Raw genomic sequence first — 14,466 nt, 5'->3', positions numbered from 1 at the left:
AAGTAAATTGAATGGGTCTGACATTTAATTTAGATAAAAAATAATAAGGTTGGTGATTAATGCTTTATAATAGCCACTTTTTGTTTTTCCCATTGGTACTTTGGTTTTCACTTTGTGACTCTCTTCTCTTTTTCTAATTTTTTTCTCCTCTTTTAGATGAGATAGAAAAAAATTTTAATTTAGGAGATTTTCTTTTGTTTTTAAAATGTTACTCCATTATTAACAGTTTTGCTAGAAAATATCAATAAGATACTTTTCAGGTACAGTGTTTAATTCACATTTTAGTTAAAAATGATTTCTAAATATTTGTTGTTAAAACTTCTGCCCCCTAAAAGAAAGATTCATTTCCAATTGCGATATTATAAAATTTTACAAAAATATTACCTTTCATAAGTACAATCATGAAGTACTTTAAAAAGGGGGTTTTATAAATGTCTTTTTACTTAATTTTGCACTTGTTCTTTAGTTATATTGTAAATTTGTTTAGAAGCTATGCAAAACTATATATTTCTACACATCTGTAACTTTAAAGAAAGAACTTATTCAAGAACAAAAATCAGCTTTTATTTTGTTTTCTCTAAAAATGAATTGGATAACAAAAATTATCCTTAAAACATTTCATTGAACTGAAAAAATCGTTAGATTTAAAGGAGTATGAATGAAAAAAAAAAATAGCGTAGTGCCTAAGGCACTTAACTGCTAACCAGAAGGCTGGCAGTTCAAACCCATCAGCCACTCCTCAGAAAGACAGTTGGACAGTCTACTTCCGTAGCGATACCACCTCGGAAACCCAAGGAGGGGTTGCTATGAGTCAGGTCAGACTCCACAGCACATAACAATAACAACAACGCAAAAGATAGGTAACTTTTATAAATCCCAAATCGATCACATGGTCAGGTACCATCAAGTCAGTTCTGACTCATAGCAGCCCTAAGTACAACAGAAGGAAACACTGCCCGTCCTGCTCTGTCCTCACAATCATTGCTATGTTTGAGTTCACTACTGTCAATCCATCTTGTTAAGTGTCTTCTTTTTCTTTGTGGACCCTCTACTTTATCAAGCACGATGTCCTTCTCCAGGAAATGGTCCCTCCTGATAACACGTCCAAACGCATGTCAAGTCTCCCCATCCTTGTTTCTAAAGAGCATTCTGGCTGTACTTCTTCTAGGATGGATTTGTTTGTCCTTATGACAGTCCATGGTATATTCATTACTCTTTTGTTGGTGTTGTTGTTATGTGCCTTCGAGTCGGCCCCGACTCATAGCGACCCCTCCTTGGGTTTCCGAGGCAGTATCACTACAGAAGTAGGATTGCCCAACCTTCCTTCCGAGGAGTGGCTGGTAGGTTTGAACCGCCAGCCTTCTGGTTAGCAGTCAGGTGCCTTAGGCACTATGCTACCAGAGCTCCTTTCATTACTCTTTGCTAACACCATAATTAAAATGCTGAAACTCTACTCTCATCTTCCTTATTCATTGTCCAACTTCCCTATGCATATGAGATGATTGAAATAACTCTTTTTAGGTGCACCTTATTCCTCAAGTGACATCTTTACTTTTTAACCCTTTAAAGAAGTCTTGCAGCCGATTTGCCCAATGCAATACATCCTCTGATTTCTTGATTGCTGCCTCCGTCAGTGTTGATTGTGGATCCAAGTAAAATGAAATCCTTGACAATCTCAATATTTTCTATGCTTACCATGATATCGCTTATTGATCCAGTTGTAAGGGTTTTTGTTTTTATTATGTCAACTACATATTACAAAAGGATACATTTCTTAAAAAATTTATACCTGTAATCAAGCTTATAAAAATGCTATGATGGTCCCTATGAAGAGATGCTAGTTTACAAGAAATATGTTGAGGTTTACATATGAATATAATTATACACATAATACTGTAAACAAAGCTAACTTTATGTTTTGGTCTTCTAAAGCAAAGTGGGAGCTCTGATAGCATAGTGCCTAAGGTACTTGACTGCTAACCAGAAGACTGGCAGTTCAAACCCACCAGCCACTCCTCGGAAGGAAGGTTGGGTAATCTACTTCTGTAGTGATACTGCCTCGAAAACTGAAGGAAGGGTTGCTATGAGTCGGGTCCGACTTGATGGCACATGACAACAACAACAACAAAGTAAAGTAGTGATCTCAGCCCTGTCTTTGTGAAATACCAAAAAATGGACATTAGCAGATATAGAGCCATTGCTAATAAAACTCCTTAAAATATTTCACAAAAGTTGAGAAAAAAAATTTACTTCCACCAACCCAGATACATATAGTAAATTATTTAAACGGTTAATAAGTGATAGGGAAAAAATGACTAAGTTCAGAACTTCTAAAACTCCAGAATTTGGTCCAAATCACAAGCTGTTTAAGAATATCCCCTCCATAGTAAGAAATCTACCTAGAAGGTGTTTGCTATTTGTTTTGCATTTGTTTAGATTGGTGTTTGGATGATTTGTTTCTTAAAAACGTTTCTATTTCAATGAAAATTTTGCAATTGTCTTACTAAATGCCCCCCTCAAAAAAATCCCTTTAGTCTGATGACAGGAATTTTGCTAAAACTACACTGTCAACAAGGCTCTTGGCAGATAATTGTTCTTTCTCTACATCTTTCCGGAAAGTCATTAAGAAAAAATTAAAATTAAACTTATTTTAACTTCTTCTGTCTAAATTTCTCAATAATTCTTTAGGAAGCATGTCCAATTTCCAAGCCAACTATTATATTCACAAGCAGCCTCTGAAACAACAAAAATACATACTCTTCTGAGTCCTTTGAGTCTATGTAGGTTGTGAGGGGATGCAATGGATCATTGCCTGGTGAAGAGACCTCTTTTGCATCTATTTTTAATTATCATTCCTTTATCTATCTATCTATTATCTATCATTCTATCTATGATTACTTGAATTGTTTTTAAACCACTAGAATAACTTACTGAGTTCCTCAATAATTACCGAGTTAAATAGATTTTTGGTATAGGTTTCTTTTATATTTGTATGAGAGTCATGACTATGCCTTCTTTTAAAAAAAACTAGCTTTTAGGATCAGGTTTGCTGGTCTGATGTTGTTGTTGTTGTTGTTGTTATGTGCCATTGAGTCGGCCCCGACTCATAGCGACCCCTCCTTGGGTTTCCGAGGCAGTATCACTACGGAAGAAGGATAGCCTGGTAAAGCTCCTGAGACTACGGCCCCTAGCTGCCCTTCAGGTCTGGAATTGAACCCACTGGTAGCATAGTGGCTAAAGCACTTGACTGCTAACCAGAAGGCTGGCGGTTCAAACCCACCAGCCACGCCTCAGAAGGAAGGTTGGGCAATCCTGCTTCCGTAGTGATACTGCCTCGGAAACCCAAGGAGGGGTCGCTATGAGTCGGGGCAGACTCGACGGCACATAACAACAACAACTGTGGCTTCCAGCCAAACAAAAGACAGGCATATACATTAGCTAGATACACTCCTTGAAGAGATCGATCATGGGAGAACAGAAGGGCAGTGTGTGCACAGGGCAATAGCTGTGGGGGGTGGCAGGAGTGCATGGAAGGGAAGGACACAGGGAAGAGGTAACTATGGGGAGGAAATGGGAAAAGAGCTGTTTCACTGAGGGAAATTGCAATCAATGTCATGAGACAAAGTGTTTGTGAACTGTTGCATGGAAAATGAATTTGCTGTGTAAACTTTCACCCAAATCATAATAAAATTTTTTTAAAAAATAGCTTTTAACACTGATCTTGATGCTGATACATCAACCTATTGGCTGTACCACTCTTATTTTTAGAATAACCTCTCAAATCTGGACTGATTATGCCTTCTGTGATTAATACGCATTTTCCCTTCTCTTTCGTGATTTCCATAAGCAGACACAGAGCATCTTGCATCTCAGGTACAAGCTTCATTCTCTGGAGATTTGTCTGTAGATATCAGAGGCACTTCCTCTCAGGCTATTAGAGTTTCTACACAAAGCTGTTTCTTCAGGGAAACACTTTAAGAGAAATATTTTTTTAGTTTTTGTTTTTGTTTTTGTTTTTGTTTCTTTAAACATAATAAATGTTAAGAATAACATTTTAAACACTTTTGTGGGTTTCTCAAAATTCAAAAAATCCATCCTTTAAAAAAATAGTAAATCATGAGTTCTACAAGTTAGAAAATGAAAAAAAAGGAAAACCTTAGTAAAGGGAAACATGTAAAGCATCCCTAAAAATATATGAAATTATATATTACTATGTCCAAAACTAATTCTGAATCTCTAATCTTTCATACATTTTCTTCTTCTTCTTCTTCTTGTTATTTGCCATCGAGTCGGCCCCAACTCATAGCGACCCCTCCTTGGGTTTCCGAGGCAGTATCACTACGGAAGTAGGATTGCCCAACCTTCCTTCCGAGGAGTGGCTGGTGGGTTTGAACCACCAGCCTTCTGGTTAGCAGTCAAGTGCCTTAGCCACTATGCTACCAGAGCTCCTACATTTTATTCTAGAGTATAGTTTATTAAGTCAACCAATATTTATTGATATTTATTGATACTATTCTGTGATGTACCAGGAACTGAGCTAAACGATGGAGTTAAAAAGATGATCAAGACAGACAGGGTCTCTGCTCTCAGATCCCATTAATGACATCTGTGCTCATTCATGTGGCAGTCTACATTTATTCCTGTGACTAGAACTTAGCGTAACTAACCAAATTAGTTAAACACCAAAAATAGTGCACACTGGGTACATCTTAAATGCAAACAATTGCCATGCTAATCCTTTAAATCTATTCTTTAAACCAAGTCCTCCAACAACCTCTAATAGGCAACATTTTAGGGAAACCCAGATTGTATTTGTTTTTAAATCTACGTTTATCACTTAAATCACCTGTGTTATTCTAATTCAGAACATATTGGTAGGATCTTTATCACAACTATAAAATTTAGTCCTAGTTTTGTAACCCTCTTAACAAACTCAGACTGTCGTAAGGCATTGCATCTATCCCTTCTTTGAAGAAAAGGCAAGACCTGTTTGAAATCCAATTTACTCCGTATCAAATCCAACCAAGACAGAGAGTCGGGGTTCCATTTGAAGAAAAGGTTTGCATGGTATAAGTTTTCATATAGCTAAGTGTCAGTAAACACTTGTTCCCAATTATACATCAAACTACCAGACCTGGTGGCACAACAGTTAACTGCTAGGCTGCTAAACCAAAAGTAGACGGTTAGAACCCACAAAGCAGCTCCCCATAAGCAAAGACCTAGAGAACTGTGGCCATTAAGATTACTGCCTAGGAAACCCTGTGGCGCAGTTCTATTCTGACATATAGAACTCTGAGTTAATGGTATACAACAACAACCACACACCAGACCCTATTAAATCCTTTCTCCTTAAGTCACATTCGGTTAATTCCTGTGGCTTAGTCCATTTGCTCAATTAAGCCATCCTAAATGTAAATCAATAAATGAAGAGAGAGTTCTGTGATGATGTAAAAGAAATCCCCGGGTATTAGCATAGCTAAGTGTTAGCATGCTCAGCGCAGAGTCACCCTGAAAGCATTTTTGTTGTTGTTGTTGTTGGAAAAAGTACAGCGAGTGTCTGGAATATGAGAGAATACACTAAAAGTGGGTTAATGCCCAGAGGAGTGTACACTTGCTTACAATATGAATAAGTAGAGCAAAGAATTTAAAGTTCCCTTTTCCACTAAATTTTCCTTTGGAATATTGCTAAAATATTCCACTACTGCTTAAGCAAATCAGAAACTTTTGGAAGTCACATTTAATCCTTGTGCCACTGAAATAACTAGTACATTGTACACAGGCTTACTGATTTAGCAATTAATGAACTTTAGATGAGGATAATAAAACAAACATGAACATGATTACAGTTACTCAGTGATCAGAATTAGAGTTATTGGATTAAAAATGAAAATTGAATTTATGCCAGTAAAAAAGGTTTCAATTTTGTTTTGTCTTTTTCTCTCAGAAGGAAATAATTCTAAGAGAATCTCAATATGAAGCTAGTGTGAGAAGAGAAAAACTCAGAATTGACTGGGCCTTGGCCACAGCAAATGATCTAACCATTCCTATGGAAGGCAGTGAATGGGTCAGGTTAAAATGTCTAAGAGGTCATGGTGAATTCAGGTTAGATTTAAACTTATTCAGTATCAAGAGGTTTGTATTTGGTGGGTACAGGCAAAGCAATGGGTCTCTCTGGTTAGCAGTTCTAGTTCCAGTGGTGACAAAAAAGAAAATAGAACCAAAAAAAAAAAAAAAAAAACCCACACCAAATTCATTGCTACCCCATGTGTTTCAGATCAGAACTGTGCTCCACAGGGTTTTCAATGTCTGGTCTTTTGGAAGAAGAAAGAGCACAAGTCTTTCTTCCAAGGAGTCTCTCTCTGGGTGGTTTCCAACTGCCAACTCTATTTTTTAGCATCTGAGTGCTTAACCATTTGCGCCGCCCAGAGATTAGTAGTCAGATCTCTCTCACTTCTCGTGAGGCGATTCAGACTCATAACAATCCCCATTGGGTTTCTCAGGCGGTCAGTCTTCACAGAAGTAGATTGCCCAGTCTTCCTTCCCAGGAGTGGCTGATGGGTTTGAACCACCAACCTCTGGTAAATAGTCAAATGCCTTAGGTACTATGCCACCACAGTAAACCAAAAACAAAACCAAACTCACTGTCATGAAGTCAGTTCTGACTCAGAAACCCTCCTTGGGTTTCTGAGGTGGTATCTCTACAGAAAAAGTTTTCTGAGTCTTCCTTCCAAGGAGTGGCTGGTGGATTTGAACTGCTAGCCTTTTGGTTAGCAGTCAAATGCCTTAGGCACTAGCTGTTGCCATATCTATTATGGTGTCAAGGTAACAAAAGGACAAGTTCTCTTTGCATTATGAAGCAGTGAATGAAGCCATTTCAAGATTGTTATCTTCTACAATGGCGCAGAGTTAGAAGAAGACAGGACTAATATTTTCAAATGATCAAACTAAGACCTGTGTTGTAATTAGAGCATTTCACAAAACTCTCTGATAAAAGGTTAAAAATTCAGGTTTTGGAGTCAAACTGTAGGATGGAATCCGGGATGTACCACATGGCCAAGGTGTTTACCTTTCCATCCCTTAATATCCTCATCTGTGAAATAAGGACAATAAAAGTATTTAACCTCATAGGATTGATGTGAATATCATATAAGTTGATATTGTGAAATACTTTGAAAAGTGCTTGAAACATAGTACTAAATATAACGAATAACTCAGCTTTGGAAATTATGTTTACTAATTCAATCTGAAAATTTATCGACAGAAAAATTTAATTCATCTTGATGTTAACTACCATTTCCTCTCTCACTCTGTTTCCTGTACATGTGTATTTAGAACAAATGATCACACTGATTGGGTTAGAAGAGTATTCTAGCTGTTTTATCACTTCAAAACGGCTATGCAATTCTCTGACTAATTGATTTTGCTTCTGCCTTCTTGATTAGAAGAGGAAAATGTAATAAACAACTTTGTTTATGGGCTACCAAGAGGGCAGCAAGGCCAAGAACATTCTACTTTTGGTTTTGTTTGTTCCTTTAATCTCAAGACCCTTGGTTGCAAATGCATTAAAATCTCACCATAAAAGAAATATTTTCACATAGAATGGAATCTAGAAAGAAAAAAGGAATAGAAAATATTATAAGTTATTATTAGATCTCAGCTAGAACATCAACATGCCTGTGACTTTCCGCAAAATCTATACATTCATTTGATTCTGGAGTTTATTTTGATGGTTATATTAGGCACTCAGCTGGTTTGTCTCTCTGTTAAATATTTTATAAGACACTACCTTGTTTTGCTCATTGTGGTAGTTAAGGTTACATGTCAACATGGTTGGGCCTGGTTATGAGTGGCTGGGCAGCTGGAGTGGTTATTCCCTGCGATGAGATTGGTAATCAGCTCCATGGTGGAATCTACCGGAGCAGCTGAATAGCTGCCTTAGGGATGTGGGCTGCTCCCTGTATAGAAGGAGAAGCTTTGGGAATAGACTGCAGCTTTTTGGCACTCTTAGACCTTGCATGTAGCTGAGCCTTCATTTAGGAGCTTGCCATGTTTGCTGCCAATCTTAGGACCATCTCTGGACTTGAACTAGTGGCCTATCATGTTGTTTGCTAATATTGGGACTGTACCATTTTGTCAACCTTGGGCTTCTTAGCTTCAGCAGCCAGCAGCTGCCTGAGTGAAGAGACACCTCTAGCTCCAGTGGGCCGGGAGCAAGAAGCAGAGCTAAAGTCCAAGGCTGAGGAGCTTTCATCCAACCCCTAGAGCCTGCCACTTTGAACTCGGACTTCTAGCCTCCATAACCAAAAGAAAATAAATCCCTGTTTGTTAAAGCCACCCATTTGTGGTATTTCGGTTATAGCGGCACTAGAGATAACCAAAACACTCAGCTTGTATTTTATTCACTAGCACAGCACAGATAAAAACACACTGCACCCACACTGTTTGCACAACAAAAACAGAGAAGATTCTAATAAAAATGTGTTAGGAAATGCAATGATTATTTGCAAAAACAAAAAGCATTACTGTTGGTGTTATAACTTATCAAAAAGTTTGGTTAGCTTTATATGATCACCTCTTATCTATGTTTCATGAGTATTTTGAGATATTTTAGAAATTTACATGCATGCAACAAGGCCCCCTGTAAAAACCAGTAACTTATACAGAACTCTACATTCTCTGTATACTCTGAAACTACTTATTTTGTAAATAACTCCAAGGTTGCATTTTGGAAACACTTGGACACTTGAATACCATGATTTTAAGAGTTTCCCTGTTTAAAGATGATTACAAGGTGTTCAGTTTAAACATCAGTTTTATGAAAAATAACATGAATAAAATTTACTTCCCAAAACACTAGACAGGTAGGACTTTTAAAATCAGTACCAAATCAAATTAACATATTACTTATCTTTTAAATACCATCTACTAAGAGAAAAGTTTAGGTAAAAGCTGGATTAATTGATATAATAAGATTTAATTGGTATTTTGGTAGAAAACAATTAACCCACAATGAATGAATTATACTAATATAGCATCCTAGTGAAGGGAGAGCTATGTGTGCCATATACGAGTTATCCAGGGACTTATTAAATTGTCAGCAAGAAGTTTGATCTCACTCTACACACTAAGCCAGCCACCACTATGAGAAAATAAAACAGAAAAGTTAGTACAGCAGCTCCCAGAATATAATGAGTTCATTCTGGTCTGAAGGGAAAGACATTGCTATTTTGTAATAGTTAGGAAATAAAAGTTATTAACAACAAAAACAAAAATGCTGTAGTTGAACTGTGGTACTTGACTATCCAGTAACTTAACAGCTTCAGAAAGCTAGACCTGCCTTGAATCTCTAACATTCAATGGGTGCCTAATCTATCATCTTGTTACCAATTTCTTATGAAAGGAGCTCTGGTGGTGCAGTGCCTAAGGCATTTTACTGCTAACCAGAAGGTTGGTGGCTCAATCCTGCCAGTCAGTCATTCTGAGGAGGGAAGATGGGACAATCTTTTTCTGTAAAGATTCACTGCTTCAGAAACCCAGTGGGGTAGCTCTGAGTTCGAATTGACCAGATTGCAGTGGTCTTTTTGCTGTTGTTTAATTTCTTGTGTGATACTTCCATCAATTGATAAACTATGTTTACAGCTTAGTATCTACTTTCAGGCTTCTCTAAAGCTGGCTTTTGGCCTATTTCGTGACTGTTTCAAGTAAAACATTTCAAAACTGTCTATTTTGACATATTCTAAACATATACACATAGGAGAAAACCCTCTGATAGCAAATACAGTTTGATTTTCTTTAATTGTTTCAAAAGTGAATATCTATCCAACTGTAAGCCAGCAGCTTAACTGAAATTTGGCAGTTGTAACATTTCCCAACAGCTAAGAATTAATTTTGTTTGAAAAACAATGAAATCAGGAAAAACACAGCAAGTAATTGGATTGTATGTACAAAAGAATTAAAGCAAGATGGAAAAATTTAAAAAATTAATAGTGTTAGAGTATTTTGTTAATATTTTCATTCTTAATTTCTATTTAAATAAGTGTTTTTCCTTAATCATCTCTAAGATTTTGCTACACATTTGGAAGAATATGTCAGCCAAATCTCAACCAGACCAGACAGATTTAGTTCAAGAAAATATTCTCCTATGGACTATAATATAACTTCACGGACCCCCCTTTCTCTAATGAAAAATTTCAAACATGTACAAAGGAGAGAGAATAAAACAAATGTTAAATGCCCATTAAACCATTAACCAGCATAAAAATTAATAACACTTCTCCAATTTTTCTTTATCTGTCCCCTCCTGTTTTCACTGCATCCTCTACCTGGGGATAATTTAAAGCAACTCCCCAGACAATATCTTTTTTCTATAAATGCTTTAGTTTTTAATCTCCAACAGATAAGGACATTAAAAAGCAAATAAACAAACAAAAATAAAAACCCACAAAAAAAGTTGTTTTTTGTTACAGTTAGTTTGATGAAATCAGGATCCAAACAAAGTCCATATATATCATTTGGTGATATGCACTAAAGTATCTTTTAATATGTAAAATCTTCCACATCCATTTTAATGCCATATGAGAACAAAAACGAAATTCACTGCCATTAAGTTTATTCCAACTCATAGCATCCCCCATTGAGTTGCCAAGGCCATAAACCTTTATGGAAGTAGATTGCCTCCTCTTCCTCCCACGGAGCAGCTGGTAGGTTTGAACCACCAACCTCCTGGTTAGCAGCCAATATGTCTTACCACTATGACACCAGAGCTCCTAATACCATATACTTGTGGGAAAATATTGGTCTTTTAAAGACAAAAAAAGGAAAAAAAAAAAAACACATTGCTGTCAAGACAGTCTAGACTCACGGTAACCATGAGTGTGTCAGAGCAGAAAGGTGTTCCATGAAGTTTCTGGGGCTGATTCCTCTGCTCCCCCTCCCTGAAGTACAATTACAGATCTTCCTTCCAAGGTGCCTCTAGGTGGACTAGAATGGCCAATAATTTGGTTAGATGACCAGTATAAGCACATTAAACATTTGTAGCACCCAGAACTCTTCTTCTGAAAGTGAGAAACCAAAATAGGATAAAACTCCACTATTAAAATTTTTACTGTTAACTAGGGGCTGCAATGATGGGCTCAAGGTTAGCAAGGATTATGAGGATGGCAAACAGCTGGGCAGTGTTTCCTTCTGCTGTACACAGGGTCACTATTGGCCAGAGCTGATTTGACTGCACCTAATAACAACAACCACAGTGGTGCAAAAGGTTAAGCATTTGAATAGTAGTTGAAGGTTGGTAGTTCAAACCCACCAGACATGTCTTGAAAAACAGACCTAACAAACTCCTTCTGAAAGGTCACAGCCTTTAAAGCCATATATAGCAGTTCTACTCTGTGCACGCTGGGCTTCCAAGACTTGGAATCAACTCTATGACAGCTAACAACATTACAATAGTTTTGCTGAAAATTAATTCTATGAAGTTACTCTAAGAAAGTTGATTTCTCTGTTTGAGAGACTCCTGTGGAGGTAGACTAGTATGTGGACAGAGTTCCTGGTCACCCTATGTCCCATTTCAACCAAAGAAACTTTTGTTTCTGTTTTTTTTTTTTTTTTTTTTTAATGTGAGACTTGCACACACAATTCACATCAAGTTCTTGCTTTCACTGAATTCTTTAACTCCATCTGCGTATTGCCTCCTACATATGCCACATATTTTTTGCTGGCACAGCACACTGAACCCTTCACCTCCTAAAGTTCCACAGCCTAAGAAATCTGTAACTGGCAGACTTCACAGCTATTTTAGGATGACAGATGGAGGGGCATATCATAGGGCAATATTTTTAAAAGATTTTCAACTTTGCCAAAAATCCATCACAAGTCATGTCTTTAACTTGAGCTCTAGACTCACTGGGTTGAGAATCATTCATGTACATGTTGTAACAAAAGAAACTGCAAACTTAATCACTCTAATTAAAGATGGAATTCTACCAATGTTCTGACACTTACTGCCCCAGAAAATATTATATTAAAAGTGTCCAATTAAAGGAATAGATGTTGTTGCTGCTAGAAATTGGCAATGTGTAATGCCTAATGTATTCATCTATTAGTAATTAAAAACATCAATAAAAATAATTTTTAAGGACTTCTAGTAAAATGGAGGAATGAGTAGATAAGCTACACAGACCCTCTTCAACAAGAAAAAGAGAAACCAGTTGTCAGAGACACAGAAGATAATCCTGGAGCCCTGATCTTTGAAAGGAACGATACAGGAGTGAATTGGGCACCAACTAGTGGAAAAGCCTGAACAAAAACACTAAGTATGGAGATGGTCAGAGCAGTGAACTGCCAGCTACTCTGACAGGACCAATTGCCTGAATATTTCCAACTGGTGTTGGGACCTGAAATTGACCTAAAGATCAGCCCTGGTTGCCAAGGGCTGCAGGGGCAATTGTGCTGGTGGCCAATGACTAGGAAAGGAAACAGCAAGGAGGAAGACAACCCGAGCTGTGGAATTTTGATTGTCCAGAGGGTGCAGTTATTTTGATTGTTTATAAGTGGTGGCCATTTTGGATATTTAAAGTGACCAAAGATGCAGCCATTTTGACTGTTCACAAATAGTGGAAATTTGGGATTATTAAAGTGACTGAGGGCACAGCCATTTTGAATGTTTGCAAGTGGTGGCTATTTTGGATTTTAAAGTGACAACATTCTCCTGCAGATTATAGGGACCTAAGAATAGGCTCTGTTTGCCAAGGATGGCAGGGACATATGGGAGCCTGACAATGGCAAAGGAGACAGGTGTATAAGTGGTGGTGTATAAGTGCTGCCAACTAGTGAATAGATGAGCACAGTACCCTGCTTATATATATAACATACAAGCAAAACAAACAAAACAAAAATCATGGGCAAGACACTCCAACATATAATCACCATTAAATAGAAACAAACAAAAAAAAATCACAACACCTCAGAGATGAAAGAGCATCACAGTGCACACAAAGAAGCAAGATAAAGTAGGAGAAATAAGGGACCAGGATACAGGCCCAAAACACATCCCTGAGGAAGACACAGAATTGGAACTCCCTGAGAAGGAATTCAAAAGAATTATATTTGGATACCTTCAATGTATTGAGGGATAGACCAAGGAAAACACTAACAAAATTGAGGAAAACACAGAGAAGACCCTAGAACTTCAAAAGACAATACAAGAACAAAATGACAAAATAAATGAAAAATTAGAAATGATACAAAATCTACACACAAAAATCCAGAAGATTACTAAATTTTTAGAATAGATAACACATTGAATGGGCAAAGGAGTAAAATCAAATCAATGGAAGACAGTGAGATTGAAGGCAAATACCTCAATAGTTCTTTGGAAAGTGATCAATCAGAAAAAAAGATCAAAAGGAAATGAAGAAAGCCTAAGGTTCATGTGGGATACCAATAAAAGGAATAACATATGTGTCATTGGAATTCCAAAACAGGAAGAGACAAATAAAACCACAGAAAAAATTCTTGAAGATTTGTTGGAAGAGAATTTTCCTGATATGATGAAAGATGAGAATATATCCATTCAAAAAGTCCAATGAACCCCAAATAAGATAGACCCCAAAAGAAAATCACCAAGACATATCATCATGAAACTCACCAAAACCAATGACAAAGAAACAACTCTGAAAGCAACGTAGGAAACAATGAAAACTTACCTACAGGGGGCAACCAATAAGACTAATCTTGAATTTCTTGGCAGAAACTATGCAGGCAAGAAGACAATGGGATGGTATATATAAAACCCTAAATGAGAACAATTTCCAACCAAAAATTATATACCCAGCAAAACTGTCCCTCAAATGTGATGGTGAAATTAGGATATTTTCAGATAATCTAAAATTAAGGGAATTTGTTAAAACCTACCAACCTTACAAGAGATGCTAAAGGGAGTCCTTTGGACAGAGAACCAACAACAGCAAACAATAACTGACCATTAATGCATGCAATGACATAACCCAGAAACCAACCTAGTTATAGAAGTATCCAAAATAAATAACCCTACAAGATTGTAAACGGAACCAGAGACATCAGTTGACAAAGGAGGACAACTACAAACAACCAAAAGAAGGAAAAACTGTGTAGTTATAGAACTTCTAAATGGTAGGGAAGTCCAGACAATTACAAGATAAAATGGATTGCTCTAAACTTGGGAAGAAAACTATAAATCACAGGGTAACCTCAAAGAAAAATGATAAACCTTCACATAAAACTAAAAAAAGAGGACCAGCACAAATATTTGTTGTTGTTGTTGTTGTTATGTGCCGTTGAGTCGGCCCCAACTCATAGCGACCCCTCCTTGGGTTTCCAAGGCAGTATCCCTACGGAAGTAGGATTGCCCAACCTTCCTTCCAAGGAGTGGCTGGTGGGTTTGAACCGCCAGCCTTCTGGTTAGCAGTCAAGTGCTTTAGCCACTATGCT

At 37.2% G+C, this 14,466-nt stretch overlaps 1 protein-coding gene across 1 annotated transcript in view; it reads right to left on the bottom strand.

Moving 5' to 3' along the window:
- The window catches only part of CSMD3 (CUB and Sushi multiple domains 3), a gene marked incomplete at its 5' end in the record, with an annotated part of 1,439,134 nt that overhangs the window by 237,138 nt on the left and 1,187,530 nt on the right, over window positions 1–14,466 (bottom strand). The window lies entirely within an intron of this gene.

The sequence above is a fragment of the Orycteropus afer genome, unplaced genomic scaffold (genome assembly GCF_000298275.1).
Source record: "Orycteropus afer afer isolate SDZICR_OR568_19922 unplaced genomic scaffold, OryAfe1.0 scaffold00530, whole genome shotgun sequence".
Lineage (NCBI taxonomy): Eukaryota > Metazoa > Chordata > Mammalia > Tubulidentata > Orycteropodidae > Orycteropus > Orycteropus afer.
The sequence above is the reverse complement of the archived record's forward strand: the minus strand, read 5'-3'. Positions and strand labels throughout refer to the sequence as shown.